Here is a 21,473-nt window from a genome sequence, read left to right on the forward strand (position 1 = left end):
CTAGGTAGCTTGCATGGTAGGCAAACCGCCACATACTGTACTGCCTGTAGATGCTGGATTAAGTACTCTGGTAGGCCCAGGTACAAAACATTGATGTAATCCATAATATCAGAGCCAGGGCCGGACTGGGAACCACAATCAGCCCTCCCCACCCGCTTGCCACTGGGGGGGTTGTGGGTGCCGCCGAGCTCTTTGCTGGGGCCGGTTTTCGGCCGATTTTGGTCATGGACGATTTTGCAGCTATGCTGCAAAAACAGCCCAGTAACAAAAACGGCCCCCAGGGGCCCAAAAGCGGCCCGACCTGTGTGGCGCACCGGGGGATTGCACGGTTCCCGCTATGGCAAGTCCGGCCCTGATCAGAGCCCTGACCACTGTGACCCGAGCTTCATGAGGAATCAGGGGCAGAGATTTCCTGAGCAGGCATAAAATCCAAAGGCAGGATTTGCAACTCACGAAACCTGGGAAATGAAGGAAAAATGTGAATCAAACAAAACACTCAGATTTCTTGCTGTAGCCAGTGGGCGGGAGGGGGCATTATTAGGCCAGGCTCCTGTCCATCCACGGAGGGGATTCAACCCATACAAAAGGATCTCAGTCTTGTCTGGGTTGCACTGTAGTTTGTTCCTCCTGAGCCAGTCATGTAGCTCCTTGAAGCAAAGAGCAAATGTTTATTTGGCGCTATATAAGTGCCCCTCGTAGGTGCGCCGACGCTGCATATTGTCTGCATAGGAAATTATTTTGATGCCTAAAGATTCAGCCAGGAATGCCAGAGGGAGAGATCGATACTGAAGAGGGTAGGGCTGATTGCAAAGCCCTGAGGACACACCCCCACCCCCATTTCAACGGTATGGCTTTGGAAGAGCAAGGCTTCATCCAAACTACCTGCTCTCGTTTCTCCAGAAAGGAGTCTAGCCGCCCTGAGGCTGAGCCTGCTACACCCAGGTGTTCCAGTCTTTGTAGCAAGATGCTGTGGTCCACCGTGACAGGTCCAACCGCACCAAAGCAACCTTAAGACTAGAATCTAGGCTGATCCTAATAGATTCAGAGATTTCTAGTAGTGCTGCCCCCATGCTAGGTCGGGCTCAAAAGCCTGACAGAAATGGGTGTTGCAACTTGTTTTGGGGCAAAAAAATTAGTGAGCTGGCAGTTTGCAACTTTTTTTAAAATCTTGGCGGCCGCAGGCAAGAATAAAACTGGACAAACATTAACTAGTACTCCCGGGTCTGCATTGTCCTTTCTAAAGCCACCAACTTTTGATATCAAAGCATTCTATCATAGTACTGCCTTTTGTTTAATTCAAGTGACCTACGCCACAGCTTTGCAATGTACAGCGGTCCCTAACCCGGAATACGAACGTCCCCTTCTAGTAAATGCGTGCGTCTATGGGTATGTTTCTGCAGAGGGAACACAGTGAAATGCGTCTGCACTTATGAGGAAAAGATACCAGGCCCTGGCACGCACTGGCACATGCCCCCAGCCTCAGCAGTCCTCAGCCAGATGCCTCCTAAGGACCTCACGGTTCATTCACACGTTCGGTTTTGCATGCTAATGACAGCTCAATGTGCTTTCAAAAATCCCCCGATGTTGAACTTCCCCAAAGTGTTCCTTATCTCGGGCCTCCTTCCATATCCGCGTGCGCCAGTTCAGGGGTTGGCAATGCGGTGAACTTCTGCCGTGGGTAAGTGCTCCGAGATTACGGGACATTTTGCATGAATTTACTCTGAGGGGGCCTTGATTGGATAAATAGCATTGCAGTCACGCCTCGTGCTTGCCAATACCGTGTGAGCCGTGTGTGAAGCCTGTGGTGCAATAGCGCGCATTACACACAGATGCCTTCTGCGGCCTTTAGAGGGGCTGGTGTGGCTGCTTATCGTATACATACATGGAGGCAGATTTACAAGGCCCTTGCGCCTCTTTTACGCCGCTGTTGCGTCACTTTTGTGAGGCAGCTCCGGCGCAAATACAGCGCCATGGTGCGGGGTACATACAAAGTGACGCATCTGGGAGATACGTCATGTTGTAAAGCCCTGCGCCACGTGTAGGCGTTCTGGCGCGGGGCGGGGGTGCGTTCCGGTGCAGGAATGCCTCCTAAAAGTGGCGGAGTGAAATCTACAAGATTTCACTCAGTCACTTTTAGGGCCATGCTGCGTCAAAACCCTGCGCCTGCTTAAAGCAGGCGTAAGGATTGACGCAGCATGTTAGAGATAGGGCACCCCCTGAGCCTTGCTGGAGCAGCGTCGCACTTGCGACGCAACTCCAGCAATGAGCCGCATTTCTGCCGGGGATGCGTCACACATCTGCTCATCGTCACGTCAGTGGTGGCGCACGGGTGGGTAGATGCGTCGCAACTCTTCTGGCGCATCTCTGCTGATTAGCAGAGATGCACCAGAAGTCGTAAATCTGCCCCATAGTGTGCGCATCATGACACCCTTTGTTCTCGTCAGGTATATATCACAGGTATGACGTCAGTTCTACGACCAAGGAGCAGGAGTACTATCCTGATCTTTACATTACGTTTCTTGTTTTTTAACTCTTCGCCTTCTGCAAAGTCCCCTTCTTTTATTTTCATCATGACGTGTCCTACGTATATGAAGTACATATGACTTCTAAGGAGGAATACATTTTATTGTGGAGAAATATTTGTAAAAGCTTAATATTGCCAGTAACAGTCCATGTAAATGAGTTGATTGCCAATGACATTCCACATGCTTCGTTCTGGCAAAGAAATATTTACAAAGCTAAAACTATTACTTGTTCTGAGTAAATGCATTAAAAACTGATTGAATGTAGCTACATGTCACAGTTGCACGTTGTTCTGATGGTTCACTACTATTAGGCAACGTGATGGTTGTTTGCATAGCGAAGTAGTAATTGATTGGTCTACAATTGAGGCTTGCTGGCGCTGCTGCGATGGGTTGTCCACATATGTAATAAGTTCATTGTATGCTTTCTGCCATGTCTAACACTATCATTTTCAGGTGTCACTGCTACCCAATGTAATAGTTGTTAGTTTCCGCATCAGAGAAGGCTGGATTGTATTCTGACCAGGAACATTCTAAGGATTTCGAGGGCCCTCAGCCAAATGTATTTTAGGGGCCCCTTTTTGGAACTGCTTTGAATTTATGTTCCAATTTCAGCTCTTTCATGCCCTCTTTGGCAAGGTCACTGAAGGTGCCCAGGGACACTTATCCAAATTCTAAATGTGTACATCGAATATTCAGGGATAGTGGCATGTGTTTTCAATATTGTAAAACAGCAGCAGCTCACTAATCTTACTGCAAATAATTTCTGTTGCCCCCAACCATTTCTCATACGTGAGGTCCTATTGTGATCTAAAAGAAACCATTATAAATTAATTTTGCATGAACCATAAACCCAAATGTCTCTGCAAAAAGTCTGTAAAAGACTCTCTCACATCAACCAGGTTAGAAATAAATCAAATGAAAATGGTATTTAAAAGAATGAGTTTAAGAATTTCTCAAGACCACTAGGGCAAGACTCTGCAGAACGGAGCTGGCTATGTCAGGGGGCCATGCACGTCTCGGATTCTGACTAGTGACAGGCACAACACAGTAGGCATCAGCAGAAAGCATTGGCCACAGGGAGCCATCTTGGCAGCTTCATTGGTTTTTATTAGAAAGGGTAGCCCTAGTTGGAAACCACAGAGAACTGTAAGGCAAGTAGGAAACGATTGAGGAACATGACAATAACAGAGTACGACAAGCCAGAGAGGGTCAGATTTACAAGCCCCGTACGTCACATTTGCGCCGCCGTTGCGTCACTTTTATGACGGAGGGGCGCAAAGCCAGCGCTATGCTGTGGGGTTTTACAATGTGACGCATCTAGGGAGATGCGTCACATTGTAAAGCCCTGCGCCACATGTGGGTGTTCCGGCGGAAGGATGAGGGAGGGGGGGGGCGTCTCCTAAAAGTGGCTGAATGAAATCTACAAGATTTCACTCAGTCACTTTTACGGCTATGCTGCGTCAACACCCTGCACCTGCTTGAAGCAGGCGTAAGGATTGACGCAGCATGTTAGGCATAGGGGCACCCCGAGCATTGCTGGAGCTGCGTCACCTTTACGGCAGCAGATGTGTCACGCATCTGTCTATTCTTGCCCCATGGTGTGCCGCATTGTAAATGCGGTGCATCCATTGCAGCGCAAGAGGTGTCTGCTGTGACGCACAATAACTGGCGCATCCCTGCTGATATGCAGGGATGCGCCAGTTATTGTAAATCTGCCCCAGAGAGTTGTAGCAGGGTCCCCCTTCCATTTTCCATTAAGGCCAAGACTATTGATGAGGCTCTGAAGACAGATGGGTCTGGTGTGCAGGAGGATGGAAACCATATTCTGGTAGAAGAGTATAGACCTAAAAAGATTAATTTCATTGTTTCTCTACTTGCACTTTGTGTTGGTGCACAACAGACATTTATATAAGAATTTAATGGTAAAATGGCCCTGATTACGAGATGAGGGGTAATTCTGATTCTTGTGCAAATGAGAGTTTCTGCATGGATCTGAATTCCACCTAATGCAATACTTACTGCACCAACTGCAAATTTCCCCAGACACATTGTGCCAGCAGGGTCAGACTGGGACAAATTAAGCCCAGCACCAAAAGTAACTTGGCCGCCATTTTAGTGAGTTAGATTACTAAGCAAGCGTGTCCCATACTTGCAAATTGGGGCAATAATGAACTTGTAAAGACATGCTGCATAGGTGTTTTGCAATGCGTAGATTTGCACTTCCTACTGGCAATGTTTGTTTTAATATCAGAGAAATTAACAGTAAAAACCAACCTAGCAGACCATAGCACACGCCCACAAACAGCCAGGAAACCGGGCAATGCCTGACTGCCTTAGAGTCAAAATAAGAAATGGCTGACAAGGGGATCATTCAGACCCTAACTCATAAATTATAAAAAGATTTGATCAACAATCTAGACATAGAAATAGCTTTTAATACTGCGCATCAAAGCGATAAAGTAAATAATTCCACTCTCGTGGCGCATACAAGAAAACAAACGTTTTTTACTTAAAAGGTCAAACAAAAGACACAAACAGAAATGAAAGTATATTCCAGCATCCAACAGATTAATGATGACCCATAAATGTCCCATTAAGTTCTTAAATGGGGCCAACAATACTGTTGTTCCACTCTTATGAGAAGATGGTTCGGTTGAGACTGAATCCGTTGATAACAAAAATTATTTGTGTGTTGACAAAAGCCAAGCTGGTTTAAGAGAAGCAAGTAGTGGACAGACGTCTACTTTTCGGTCTCTTGTATAATTAATATGCAAGATCATCCTCAGGAAAATTCTTAGAAACAAATACCCCAAAAATTCCAGATAATATATGGAGAAAAAAAAATTGTCAAGTTGAAGTTGAAATAAAATCTGTGTTACATCTGTGTCAAGTTATATTGTCTGGATCTAGTCCGGATGATTTTAGCTGTTCACATAGTGCTACACTGTTTGGTTTTGTGCTTTTTCAGTATACCTAGACATGGGTGTAACATAGATCTTCTTGTAAGAGTGGACCAGCAGTACTTGTGGCCCTATCTAATGACTTAATGAGACAATTTTAGGTCATTAGTCTGTTGAATGCTGACATTTTGTGGACCCCCCATTTCTGTTTGTGTTTTATGTTTGACATTTTAAATAAAAATACATTTGTTTTCTTGTATGCGCCCTTTGATGCTCAGTACTAAGAGATTTCTACATGTATATGGTGTTGATCAAATCCATTTATATTTCATAAGTTAGGGTTTGAATGATTCCCTTGTCAGCCTTTTGTTATTTGGTGTATACCTCACCAGGCTCTCAAATGGTTACTGGGTTGGCTTTGCTTGCTGATTGCCCTATAGGCCAGTCTGACCGTGTGTGCCAGGAAGTAAACTGGCCAACTTTATCTGGGGAAAATGTCCAGTGAATTCTGATACATATGAAAATCAGTGTAGCAAATACTGATTCTGCTGTAATTCCTAATTTTCCACAGAAAAACTCAGAATTAGAGGTAATTACTGCGTCCCGTAAATACTGCACCCCATCGAAACGGTGTAAATAGATCACGCCAGTTCTTTATATTTTGTGAACTTACATTTGAGCAAAATGTACAATTGTATCGTTCTGTCGCACAGATGTGGTAAGAAAAACATTTGCAAACTTCACTTTGCATAGTTTCCGGTAGACATTTGAGAATGTTGCAAAAAATATCACAGCTGCTTATGTCTTGAGCTATAAGTGAGATTGCAAAGCTCCTTACATGCACAGTCTGTGTGTCTTGCAAATCCAACCAACACATTCCTGTGTTGCAGATTCATCACACAGTGCATCTTATCTTAGTAAGAACACGTTCCACCGAGAGTAGGCCTTGAAACATCTGAACTCTGAGGATTCCTCGTCCTCGAGATAAATGAACCTCACTGTGAGCCAGAGCTTGTTGGGTTTATGTTGTGGGTTGTTAGCATTTACTACAAATGAGCAAGCACGTTAGTGTGTGGAATGAGAGTAAATTGCTGGAGACCTGGAGTCCTGACGACATGGAGGTAGGTGACACCCAAGCATGGATGCTTCCACTATACGTCCTGGTACGACTCCTTCAGTCATCACTATCGCAAAATGTATCTCGAATTCCCCATAATCTTTGTTTACGCCCATTAGAGTAAGGTCATTTAGGTCTGCCCATGCAGAGAACTCTGCAATCACTAGGAATCAATCTGTTTGTGATTCTAACCTACTCACGTTTTCTTTATTACAGCCACAATGGGTGATGTGATCGCTACTTTGATTTATATTTTTCTTGCAAGTGGTTTTATTTTTTACCTTTAAGCCACGTTGCAAACCCTGGTTTCACTACTTCCGTCTTGGAGAAGTGATTTACAAAACTACGTGCATCCCATTTGTCTCGTGCTACCTCTTAGCACACAGTCCCCTCATCACCATATTTCTAAGGCTACCTCTTAGCACACAGTCCCCTCATCACCATATTTCTAAGGCTACCTCTTAGCACACAGTCCCCTCATCACCATATTTCTAAGGCTACCTCTTAGCACACAGTCCCCTCATCACCATATTTCTAAGGCTACCTCTTAGCACACACTCCCCTCATCATCATATACTCGAAGGCTACCTCTTAGCAAACAGTCCCCTAATCACCATATACTCTACGTCTATCTCTTAGCACACACTCCCCTAATCACCATATACTCTAAGGCTACCTCTTAGCAAACAGTCCCCTCATCACCAAATACTCTAAGGCTACCTCTTAGCACACAGTCCCCTCATCACCAAATACTCTAAGGCTACCTCTTAGCACACAGTTCCCTCATCACCATATACTCGAAGCCTACCTCTTAGCACACAGTCCCCTCATCACCATATAATCTAAGGCTACCTCTTAGCAAACAGTCCCCTTGTCACCATATACTCTAAGGCTACTTCTTAGCACACAGTCCCGCCATCACCAAATACTCTAAGGCTACCTCTTAGCACACAGTCCCCTCATCACCATATACCCTAAGGCTATCTCTTAGCACACACTCCCCTAATCACCATATACTCTAAGTCTATCTCTTAGCAAACAGTCCCCTCATCACCAAATACTCTAAGGCTACCTCTTAGCACACAGTCCCCTCATCACCATATACTCTAAGGCTACCTCTTACAAACAGTCCCCTCATCACCATATACTCTAAGGCTACCTCTTAGCTCACAGTCCCCTCATCACCATATACTCCAAGGCTACCTCTTAGCACACAGTCCCCTCATCACCATATACTCCAAGGCTACCTCTTAGCAAACAGTCCCCTCATCACCATATACTCTAAGGCTACCTCTTAGCACACAGTCCCCTCATCACCATATACCCTAAGGCTATCTCTTAGCACACACTCCCCTCATCACCATATACTCTAAGGCTACCTCTTAGCAAACAGTCCCCTCATCACCATATACTCTAAGGCTACCTCTTAGCACACAGTCCCCTCATCACCATATACTCTAAGGCTACCTCTTAGCACACAGTCCCCTCATCACCATATACCCTAAGGCTATCTCTTAGCACACACTCCCCTCATCACCATATACTCTAAGGTTACCTCTTAGCAAACAGTCCCCTCATCACCATATACTCTAAGGCTACCTCTTAGCAAACAGTCCCCTCATCACCATATACTCGAAGGCTACCTCTTAGCACACAGTCCCCACATCACCATATACTCGAAGGCTACCTCTTAGCATACAGTCCCCTCATCACCATATTGTCTAAGGCTACCTCTTAGCACACAGTACCCTCATCACCCTATACTTTAAGTCTACCTCTTAGCACACAGTCCCCTCATCACCATATTGTCTAAGGCTACCTCTTAGCACAATGTCCCCTCATCACCATATATACTCTAAGGTAACCTCTTAGCACACAGTCCCCTGATCATTATATATACTATAATTCTAACTCTTAACATACATTCCTTTGATCGCCATATATATAGGCTAATGCTAGCTCTTAGCACACTGCCCTGACCACATATATACTCTATGGCTATCTCTTAGGACACAGTCCTCGGATCACCATATATACTCTAATGCTACCTCTTCGCACCAGCGGGGATGGGAGGGTACCGACGACAATAACAAAACAGAACTTCCTGCAGCCAGCCGCATCACTGGTCTTTTGCTCGTCTCGTGGCTCCACTGATGGCAAAGGCTTCCAACATCCCCTGCAGCCAAATATAAAGTTGCTCTCATGCATGAGAACAGTTTCAGGATTGGCCTAAGCACCGAGGATTTGCGATCCCGGGGAGATTGGGACACTCTGCTTTGCTGTCTCCAACCCAGCAACGCAGCTTGGTTGGAGAGAGATTCAGGGCTCGTGAGGGTGTGGGCGGCCTGAGACGGCCGGCCAAACTGTCACGTGCTGATAGCAGTGCCGACTACTCCCCTTCGGTGCCTATCATCCCCCTAGCCCCGCCCCCAAGACTCGGCCTGGAAACAAAATAAAACAATAATAAACCAGGGTTTATTATCATCTTTTTATTTTTGTTTTTTTTAACGCTGCTGGCAGGGGGCGCACACTCCCCCTCCATAGCGGGGGAGCCACCAATGCACTGTCCCCGATCACCATATATACTCTTATGCTACCTCTTAGCGCACAGTCCCCTCAACACCATATATACTCTGGTGATACCTCTTAGCACACTGTCCCCTGATCACCACATTTACTCTAATTCTACCTCTTAGCACACAGTCCCCTCATCGCCACATATACTTCAATTCTACCTCTTTGCACACAGTCCCCTCATCACCACATATACTCTAATGCTACCTCTTAGCACACAGTCCCCATGTCACCATATATACTCTAATTCTACCTCTTAGCACACAGTCCCCATGTCACCACATTTACTCTAATTCTACCTCTTAGCACAGAGTCCCCTCGTCACCACAGATACCATAATTCTACATCTTAGCATACAGTCCCCTCATCACCACATATACTCTAATTCTACCTCTTAGCACACAGTCCCCATGTCACCATTTATACTCTAATTCTACCTCTTAGCACACTGTCCCCTGATCCCCATATATACTCTCATTTTACCTCTTAGCACAAAGTCCTCTCATCACCAGATTTACACAAATTCTACCTCTTAGCACACTATCCCCTGATCACCACATTTACTCTAATTCCACCTCTTTGCACACAGTCCCCTCATCACCACATATACTCTGATTCTATCTCTTAGCACTCAGTCCCCTCCTCACCACATATACTCTAATTCTACCTCTTAGCACACAGTCCCCTCCTCACCACATATACTCTAATTCTACCTCTTAACACAGAGTCCCCTAGTCACCCATACACTTTAATTCTACCTCTTAGCACGCTGTCCCCTGCTCACCACATATAATCTAATTCTTTCTCTTAGCGCCCATCCCCCTAGTCAGCACATATACTCTAATGCGCCCTCTTAGCACACTGTCCCCATGTCACCATATATACTCTAATTCTACCTCTTAGCACACAGTCCCCTTGTCACCACATATACTCTGATAGAACCTCTTGGCCCTCTGTCCCCTGCTCACCACATATACTCTAGTTCTACCTCTCAGCATACAGTCCCCTCATCACAACATATACTCTAATTCTACCTCTTAGCACACAGTCCCGATGTCATCAAATATACTCTAATTCTACCTCTTAGCACACAGTCCCTTCGTCACCACATATACTCTAATTCTACCTCTTAGCACACAGTCCCCAAGTCACCATATACGCTCTAAATCTACCTCTTAGCACACAGTCCCCTCGTCACCACATATACTCTTATGCTACCTCTTAGCACATAGTCCCCATGTCACCATATATACTCTAATTCTACCTCTTATCATACAGTCCCCTTGTCACCACATATACTCTAATTCTACCTCTTAGCACACAGTCCCCATGTCACCACATATACTCTAATTCTAGCTCTTACCACACAGACCCCTCGTCACCACATATACTCTAATTCTACCTCTTAGCACGCAGTCCCGATGTCACCATATATACTCTAATTCTACCTCTTAGCACACAGTCCCCTGGTCACCACATATACTCTAATTCTACCTCTTAGCACACAGTCCCCAGATCACCACATATACTCTAATTCTACCTCTTAGCACACAGTCCCCTCGTCACCACATATACTCTTAAGCTACCTCTTAGCACACAGTCCCCATGTCACCATATATACTCTAATTCTACCTCTTAGCACACAGTCCCCTCATCACCAAATACTCTAAGGCTACCTCTTAGCACACAGTCCCCTCATCACCATATACTCGAAGGCTACCTCTTAGCACACAGTCCCCTCATCACCATATAATCTAAGGCTACCTCTTAGCAAACAGTCCCCTCGTCACCATATACTCTAAGGCTACTTCTTAGCACACAGTCCCGCCATCACCAAATACTCTAAGGCTACCTCTTAGCACACAGTCCCCTCATCACCAAATACTCTAAGGCTACTTCTTAGCAAACAGTCCCCTCATCACCATATACCCTAAGGCTATCTCTTAGCACACACTCCCCTAATCACCATATACTCCAAGTCTATCTCTTAGCAAACAGTCCCCTCATCACCAAATACTCTAAGGCTACCTCTTAGCACACAGTCCCCTCATCACCTTATACTCTAAGGCTACCTCTTACAAACAGTCCCCTCATCACCATATACTCTAAGGCTACCTCTTAGCACACACTCCCCTCATCACCATATACTCCAAGGCTACCTCTTAGCACACAGTCCCCTCATCACCATATACTCCAAGGCTACCTCTTAGCAAACAGTCCCCTCATCACCATATACTCTAAGGCTACCTCTTAGCACACAGTCCCCTCATAACCATATACCCTAAGGCTATCTCTTAGCACACACTCCCCTCATCACCATATACTCTAAGGCTACCTCTTAGCAAACAGTCCCCTCATCACCATATACTCTAAGGCTACCTCTTAGCACACAGTCCCCTCATCACCATATACTTTAAGGCTACCTCTTAGCACACAGTCCCCTCATCACCATATACCCTAAGGCTATCTCTTAGCACACACTCCCCTCATCACCATATACTCTAAGGCTACCTCTTAGCAAACAGTCCCCTCATCACCATATACTCTAAGGCTACCTCTTAGCACACAGTCCCCTCATCACCATATACTCGAAGGCTACCTCTTAGCACACAGTCCCCTCATCACCATATTGTCTAAGGCTACCTCTTAGCACACAGTACCCTCATCACCATATACTTTAAGTCTACCTCTTAGCACACAGTCCCCGCATCACCATATTGTCTAAGGCTACCTCTTAGCACAATGTCCCCTCATCACCATATATACTCTAAGGTAACCTCTTAGCACACAGTCCCCTGATCATTATATATACTATAATTCTAACTCTTAACATACATTCCTTTGATCGCCATATATATAGGCTAATGCTAGCTCTTAGCACACTGCCCTGACCACATATATACTCTATGGCTATCTCTTAGGACACAGTCCTCGGATCACCATATATACTCTAATGCTACCTCTTCGCACCAGCGGGGATGGGAGGGTACCGACGACAATAACAAAACAGAACTTCCTGCAGCCAGCCGCATCACTGGTCTTTTGCTCGTCTCGTGGCTCCACTGATGGCAAAGGCTTCCAACATCCCCTGCAGCCAAATATAAAGTTGCTCTCATGCATGAGAACAGTTTCAGGATTGGCCTAAGCACCGAGGATTTGCGATCCCGGGGAGATTGGGACACTCTGCTTTGCTGTCTCCAACCCAGCAACGCAGCTTGGTTGGAGAGAGATTCAGGGCTCGTGAGGGTGTGGGCGGCCTGAGACGGCCGGCCAAACTGTCACGTGCTGATAGCAGTGCCGACTACTCCCCTTCGGTGCCTATCATCCCCCTAGCCCCGCCCCCAAGACTCGGCCTGGAAACAAAATAAAACAATAATAAACCAGGGTTTATTATCATCTTTTTATTTTTGTTTTTTTTAACGCTGCTGGCAGGGGGCGCACACTCCCCCTCCATAGCGGGGGAGCCACCAATGCACTGTCCCCGATCACCATATATACTCTTATGCTACCTCTTAGCGCACAGTCCCCTCAACACCATATATACTCTGGTGATACCTCTTAGCACACTGTCCCCTGATCACCACATTTACTCTAATTCTACCTCTTAGCACACAGTCCCCTCATCGCCACATATACTTCAATTCTACCTCTTTGCACACAGTCCCCTCATCACCACATATACTCTAATGCTACCTCTTAGCACACAGTCCCCATGTCACCATATATACTCTAATTCTACCTCTTAGCACACAGTCCCCATGTCACCACATTTACTCTAATTCTACCTCTTAGCACAGAGTCCCCTCGTCACCACAGATACCATAATTCTACATCTTAGCATACAGTCCCCTCGTCACCACATATACTCTAATTCTACCTCTTAGCACACAGTCCCCATGTCACCATTTATACTCTAATTCTACCTCTTAGCACACTGTCCCCTGATCCCCACATATACTCTCATTTTACCTCGTAGCACAAAGTCCTCTCATCACCAGATTTACACAAATTCTACCTCTTAGCACACTATCCCCTGATCACCACATTTACTCTAATTCCACCTCTTAGCACACAGTCCCCTCATCACCACATATACTCTGATTCTATCTCTTAGTACTCAGTCCCCTCCTCACCACATATACTCTAATTCTACCTCTTAGCACACAGTCCCCTCCTCACCACATATACTCTAATTCTACCTCTTAACACAGAGTCCCCTAGTCACCCATACACTTTAATTCTACCTCTTAGCACGCTGTCCCCTGCTCACCACATATACTCTAATTCTTTCTCTTAGCGCCCATCCCCCTAGTCAGCACATATACTCCAATGCGCCCTCTTAGCACACTGTCCCCATGTCACCATATATACTCTAATTCTACCTCTTAGCACACAGTCCCCTTGTCACCACATATACTCTGATAGTACCTCTTGGCCCACTGTCCCCTGCTCACCACATATACTCTAGTTCTACCTCTCAGCATACAGTCCCCTCATCACAACATATACTCTAATTCTACCTCTTAGCACACAGTCCCGATGTCATCAAATATACTCTAATTCTACCTCTTAGCACACAGTCCCTTCGTCACCACATATACTCTAATTCTACCTCTTAGCACACAGTCCCCAAGTCACCATATACGCTCTAAATCTACCTCTTAGCACACAGTCCCCTCGTCACCACATATACTCTTATGCTACCTCTTAGCACATAGTCCCCATGTCCCCATATATACTCTAATTCTACCTCTTAGCACACAGTCCCCTTGTCACCACATATACTCTAATTCTACCTCTTAGCACACAGTCCCCATGTCACCACATATACTCTAATTCTAGCTCTTACCACACAGACCCCTCGTCACCACATATACTCTAATTCTACCTCTTAGCACGCAGTCCCGATGTCACCATATATACTCTAATTCTACCTCTTAGCACACAGTCCCCTGGTCACCACATATACTCTAATTCTACCTCTTAGCACACAGTCCCCAGATCACCACATATACTCTAATTCTACCTCTTAGCACACAGTCCCCTCGTCACCACATATACTCTTATGCTACCTCTTAGCACACAGTCCCCATGTCACCATATATACTCTAATTCTACCTCTTAGCACACAGTCCCCTCATCACCAAATACTCTAAGGCTACCTCTTAGCACACAGTCCCCTCATCACCATATACTCGAAGGCTACCTCTTAGCACACAGTCCCCTCATCACCATATAATCTAAGGCTACCTCTTAGCAAACAGTCCCCTCGTCACCATATACTCTAAGGCTACTTCTTAGCACACAGTCCCGCCATCACCAAATACTCTAAGGCTACCTCTTAGCACACAGTCCCCTCATCACCAAATACTCTAAGGCTACTTCTTAGCAAACAGTCCCCTCATCACCATATACCCTAAGGCTATCTCTTAGCACACACTCCCCTAATCACCATATACTCCAAGTCTATCTCTTAGCAAACAGTCCCCTCATCACCAAATACTCTAAGGCTACCTCTTAGCACACAGTCCCCTCATCACCTTATACTCTAAGGCTACCTCTTACAAACAGTCCCCTCATCACCATATACTCTAAGGCTACCGCTTAGCACACAGTCCCCTCATCACCATATACTCCAAGGCTACCTCTTAGCACACAGTCCCCTCATCACCATATACTCCAAGGCTACCTCTTACCAAACAGTCCCCTCATCACCATATACTCTAAGGCTACCTCTTAGCACACAGTCCCCTCATCACCATATACCCTAAGGCTATCTCTTAGCACACACTCCACTCATCACCATATACTCTAAGGCTACCGGTTAGCAAACAGTCCCCTCATCACCATATACTCTAAGGCTACCTCTTAGCACACAGTCCCCTCATCACCATATACTTTAAGGCTACCTCTTAGCACACAGTCCCCTCATCACCATATACCCTAAGGCTATCTCTTAGCACACACTCCCCTCATCACCATATACTCTAAGGCTACCTCTTAGCAAACAGTCCCCTCATCACCATATACTCTAAGGCTACCTCTTAGCAAACAGTCCCCTCATCACCATATACTCGAAGGCTACCTCTTAGCACACAGTCCCCTCATCACCATATTGTCTAAGGCTACCTCTTAGCACACAGTACCCTCATCACCATATACTTTAAGTCTACCTCTTAGCACACAGTCCCCTCATCACCATATTGTCTAAGGCTACCTCTTAGCACAATGTCCCCTCATCACCATATATACTCTAAGGTAACCTCTTAGCACACAGTCCCCTGATCATTATATATACTATAATTCTAACTCTTAACATACATTCCTTTGATCGCCATATATATAGGCTAATGCTAGCTCTTAGCACACTGCCCTGACCACATATATACTCTATGGCTATCTCTTAGGACACAGTCCTCGGATCACCATATATACTCTAATGCTACCTCTTCGCACCAGCGGGGATGGGAGGGTACCGACGACAATAACAAAACAGAACTTCCTGCAGCCAGCCGCATCACTGGTCTTTTGCTCGTCTCGTGGCTCCACTGATGGCAAAGGCTTCCAACATCCCCTGCAGCCAAATATAAAGTTGCTCTCATGCATGAAAACAGTTTCAGGATTGGCCTAAGCACCGAGGATTTGCGATCACTGGGAGATTGGGACACTCTGCTTTGCTGTCTCCAACCCAGCAACGCAGCTTGGTTGGAGAGAGATTCAGGGCTCGTGAGGGTGTGGGCGGCCTGAGACGGCCGGCCAAACTGTCACGTGCTGATAGCAGTGCCGACTACTCCCCTTCGGTGCCTATCATCCCCCTAGCCCCGCCCCCAAGACTCGGCCTGGAAACAAAATAAAACAATAATAAACCAGGGTTCATTATCATCTTTTTATTTTTAGTTTTTTTAACGCTACTGGCAGGGGGCGCACACTCCCCCTCCATAGCGGGGGAGCCACCAATGCACTGTCCCCGATCACCATATATACTCTTATGCTACCTCTTAGCACACAGTCCCCTCAACACCATATATACTCTGGTGATACCTCTTAGCACACTGTCCCCTGATCACCACATTTACTCTAATTCTACCTCTTAGCACACAGTCCCCTCATCGCCACATATACTTCAATTCTACCTCTTTGCACACAGTCCCCTCGTCACCACATATACTCTAATGCTACCTCTTAGCACACAGTCCCCATGTCACCATATAAACTCTAATTCTACCTCTTAGCACACAGTCCCCATGTCACCACATTTACTCTAATTCTACCTCTTAGCACAGAGTCCCCTCGTCACCACAGATACCATAATTCTACATCTTAGCATACAGTCCCCTCGTCACCACATATACTCTAATTCTACCTCTTAGCACACAGTCCCCATGTCACCATTTATACTCTAATTCTACCTCTTAGCACACTGTCCCCTGATCCCCACATATACTCTCATTTTACCTCTTAGCACAAAGTCCTCTCATCACCAGATTTACACAAATTCTACCTCTTAGCACACTATCCCCTGATCACCACATTTACTCTAATTCCACCTCTTAGCACACAGTCCCCTCATCACCACATATGCTCTGATTCTATCTCTTAGCACTCAGTCCCCTCCTCACCACATATACTCTAATTCTACCTCTTAGCACACAGTCCCCTCCTCACCACATATACTCTAATTCTACCTCTTAGCACAGAGTCCCCTAGTCACCCATACACTCTAATTCTACCTCTTAGCACGCTGTCCCCTGCTCACCACATATTCTCTAATTCTTTCTCTTAGCACCCATCCCCCTAGTCAGCACATATACTCTAATGCGCCCTCTTAGCACACTGTCCCCATGTCACCATATATACTCTAATTCTACCTCTTAGCACACAGTCCCCATGTCACCACATATACTCTGATAGTACCTCTTGGCCCACTGTCCCCTGCTCACCACATATACTCTAGTTCTACCTCTCAGCATACAGTCCCCTCATCACAACATATACTCTAATTCTACCTCTTAGCACACAGTCCCGATGTCATCAAATATACTCTAATTCTACCTCTTAGCACACAGTCCCTTCGTCACCACATATACTCTAATTCTACCTCTTAGCACACAGTCCCCAAGTCACCATATACGCTCTAAATCTACCTCTTAGCACACAGTCCCCTCGTCACCACATATACTCTTATGCTACCTCTTAGCACATAGTCCCCATGCCACCATATATACTCTAATTCTACCTCTTAGCACACAGTCCCCTCGTCACCACATATACTCTAATTCTACCTCTTAGCACACAGTCCCCATGTCACCACATATACTCTAATTCTAGCTCTTACCACACAGACCCCTCGTCACCACATATACTCTAATTCTACCTCTTAGCACGCAGTCCCGATGTCACCATATATACTCTAATTCTACCTCTTAGCACACAGTCCCCTGGTCACCACATATACTCTAATTTTACCTCTTAGCACACAGTCCCCAGATCACCACATATGCTCTAATTCTACCTCTTAGCACACAGTCCCCTCGTCACCACATACACTCTTATGCTACCTCTTAGCACACAGTCCCCAGGTCACCATATATACTCTAATTCTACCTCTTAGCACACTGTCCCCTGCTCACCACATATACTCTTATGCTACCTCTTAGTACACAGTCCCCTCATCACCATATATACTATAAGTCTACCTCTTAGCACACAATCCCCTTGTAACCACATATACTCTTATGCAACCTCTTAGCACACAGTCCCCTCGTTACCACATATACTCTAATTCTACCTCTTAGCACACAGTCCCCTCATCACTACATATACTCTTATGCTACCTCTTAGCGCACAGTCCCCATGTCACCATATATACTCTAATTCTACCTCTTAGCACACAGTCCCCTGATCACCACATATACTCTTATGCTACCTCTTATCACACAATCCGCATGTCACCACATATACTCTAATGCTACCTCTTAGCACACAGTCCCCTCGTCACCACATTTACTCTAATTCTACCTCTAAGCACACAGCCTCCTCGTTACCACATATATTTTAATTCTCCCTCTTAGCACACAGTCCCCTCGTCACCACATATACTCATATGCTACCTCTTTGCACACAGTCCCCATGTCACCATATGTACTCTAATTCTACTTCTTAGCACACTGTCCCCTGTTCACCACATATTCTCTAATTCTACCTCTTAGCACACAGTCCCCTCGTCACCACATATACTCTAATTCTACCTCTTAGCACACAGTCCCCATGTCACCACATATACTCTAATTCTAGCTCTTACCACACAGACCCCTCGTCACCACATATACTCTAATTCTACCTCTTAGCACGCAGTCCCGATGTCACCATATATACTCTAATTCTACCTCTTAGCACACAGTCCCCTGGTCACCACATATACTCTAATTTTACCTCTTAGCACACAGTCCCCAGATCACCACATATGCTCTAATTCTACCTCTTAGCACACAGTCCCCTCGTCACCACATACACTCTTATGCTACCTCTTAGCACACAGTCCCCATGTCACCATATATACTCTAATTCTACCTCTTAGCCCACTGTCCCCTGCTCACCACATATACTCTTATGCTACCTCTTAGTACACAGTCCCCTCATCACCATATATACTATAAGTCTACCTCTTAGCACACAATCCCCTTGTAACCACATATACTCTTATGCAACCTCTTAGCACACAGTCCCCTCGTTACCACATATACTCTAATTCTACCTCTTAGCACACAGTCCCCTCATCACTACATATACTCTTATGCTACCTCTTAGCGCACAGTCCCCATGTCACCATATATACTCTAATTCTACCTCTTAGCACACAGTCCCCTGATCACCACATATACTCTTATGCTACCTCTTATCACACAATCCGCATGTCACCACATATACTCTAATGCTACCTCTTAGCACACAGTCCCCTCGTCACCACATTTACTCTAATTCTACCTCTAAGCACACAGCCTCCTCGTTACCACATATATTTTAATTCTCCCTCTTAGCACACAGTCCCCTCGTCACCACATATACTCATATGCTACCTCTTTGCACACAGTCCCCATGTCACCATATGTACTCTAATTCTACTTCTTAGCACACTGTCCCCTGTTCACCACATATTCTCTAATTCTACCTCTTAGCACACAGTCCCCTCGTCACCACATATACTCTAATTCTACCTCTTAGCACACAGTCCCCATGTCACCACATATACTCTAATTCTAGCTCTTACCACACAGACCCCTCGTCACCACATATACTCTAATTCTACCTCTTAGCACGCAGTCCCGATGTCACCATATATACTCTAATTCTACCTCTTAGCACACAGTCCCCTGGTCACCACATATACTCTAATTTTACCTCTTAGCACACAGTCCCCAGATCACCACATATGCTCTAATTCTACCTCTTAGCACACAGTCCCCTCGTCACCACATACACTCTTATGCTACCTCTTAGCACACAGTCCCCATGTCACCATATATACTCTAATTCTACCTCTTAGCACACTGTCCCCTGCTCACCACATATACTCTTATGCTACCTCTTAGTACACAGTCCCCTCATCACCATATATACTATAAGTCTACCTCTTAGCACACAATCCCCTTGTAACCACATATACTCTTATGCAACCTCTTAGCACACAGTCCCCTCGTTACCACATATACTCTAATTCTACCTCTTAGCACACAGTCCCCTCATCACTACATATACTCTTATGCTACCTCTTAGCGCACAGTCCCCATGTCACCATATATACTCTAATTCTACCTCTTAGCACACAGTCCCCTGATCACCACATATACTCTTATGCTACCTCTTATCACACAATCCGCATGTCACCACATATACTCTAATGCTACCTCTTAGCACACAGTCCCCTCGTCACCACATTTACTCTAATTCTACCTCTAAGCACACAGCCTCCTCGTTACCACATATATTTTAATTCTCCCTCTTAGCACACAGTCCCCTCGTCACCACATATACTCATATGCTACCTCTTTGCACACAGTCCCCATGTCACCATATGTACTCTAATTCTACTTCTTAGCACACTGTCCCCTGTTCACCACATATTCTCTAATTCTACCTCTTAGCACACAGTTCCCTCGTCACCACATATACTCTAATTATACCTCTTAGCACACAGTCCCCTTGTCACCACATCTACTTTAATTCTACCTCTTAGCACACAGTCTCCTCGTCACCACATATACTCTCTGTTAGATGTGGGGGTCTCTAGTTGGCAAAGGTAGGTACATGTAACAAATAGGAACCCTCTGCTTTAGTCAGGATAAAGGGATTACACTTCTAAAATAACCCCTGCTCATCCCCTTGGTAGCTTCTTACGAGCAGAAGGGCTTTACTTCAGAGGTGTTGTAAGTTAAGCAGTTGTGACCACATACAGTAACCCAGTGACAACACTACAAATGGACACCACACAGGTTTTGTATAAAAAATAAGTAGACTTTACATAGAGTTACCACAAGACCATAAATGACATAAATACACAATAAGATTACTTTAAGATGGTAGATTTAAGCTTAGCTCAGGTCAGTTCTTAGATGCGACACTCTGCGTCAATGTACCTTGTACCTTAGGTTGCATTGCGCTTCCACGACAAGCAATGTCACAGCGATGGGAAATGCGGCAAAGTTCAGATACAAAGAAATAAAGACGTGAAGATCTTCCAGATGCGGCACGCTTCTCGGGGATGCGAGAAGTTCTCAGTTTGATGCATAGAATGCAGCGGCGACACCCTTACGATGCGACGACAACAGGTCCAGCGGCGACATCCTTCTCCCACGATGCGTGAAGCTTCCGCTCGATGCGTCAACTACAGCAGCGACATCCAAGATGCGACGGCAGCAGCTCCGATGGCGGCTCTCTTCTCTTGGGATGCAAGGTGCTCTTGGTCGATGCGGTGTAATGCGACAGTTCCAGCGGCGACACCCTCCTTCGGAGTTGCGACGGCAGGCACAGCGACACGCTTCGACCTCGTTGCGAGATTCTTCTCCTGATGCAAAACAACAACTACAGCGGCGACACCCTCCTTCGGAGTTGCGACAGCAGCAACAGCCACGGCGACACGCTTCCTTTTCGTAGAGTCGCACTCCCAGCTCCTTGCGACACGCAGTTCCTCAGAAGGCCCAAAACAGCAGCAGGCACTTCCAAAAGAACTCTGGGGAGCTGGGGGGTTGTCCCTGACACTTCAGCAAGAGGCAAGCTCTTTTCCAAGCCCTTGAAGATCCTTCACAAGTTGAAAGCAAAGTACACAAAGTTCCTTTCTCGTTCCTTTGGCAGTAAGGCAAC

General features: G+C 45.7%; 1 protein-coding gene across 1 annotated transcript in view; it reads left to right on the plus strand.

Annotated features, from left to right (window-relative positions):
* Positions 1–1,641: 1,641 nt before the first annotated feature.
* Positions 1,642–21,473, plus strand: part of SPIC (Spi-C transcription factor) — a 90,506-nt gene continuing 70,674 nt past the window's right edge. The window contains exon 1 of the mRNA XM_086938097.1: positions 1,642–1,678. The gene's annotated coding sequence lies outside the window, so the exon portion shown is untranslated. The remainder of the gene's footprint in view (positions 1,679–21,473) is intronic.

The sequence above is a fragment of the Lissotriton vulgaris genome, chromosome 1_1 (genome assembly GCF_964263255.1).
Source record: "Lissotriton vulgaris chromosome 1_1, aLisVul1.2, whole genome shotgun sequence".
In the NCBI taxonomy this organism is placed as follows: domain Eukaryota; kingdom Metazoa; phylum Chordata; class Amphibia; order Caudata; family Salamandridae; genus Lissotriton; species Lissotriton vulgaris.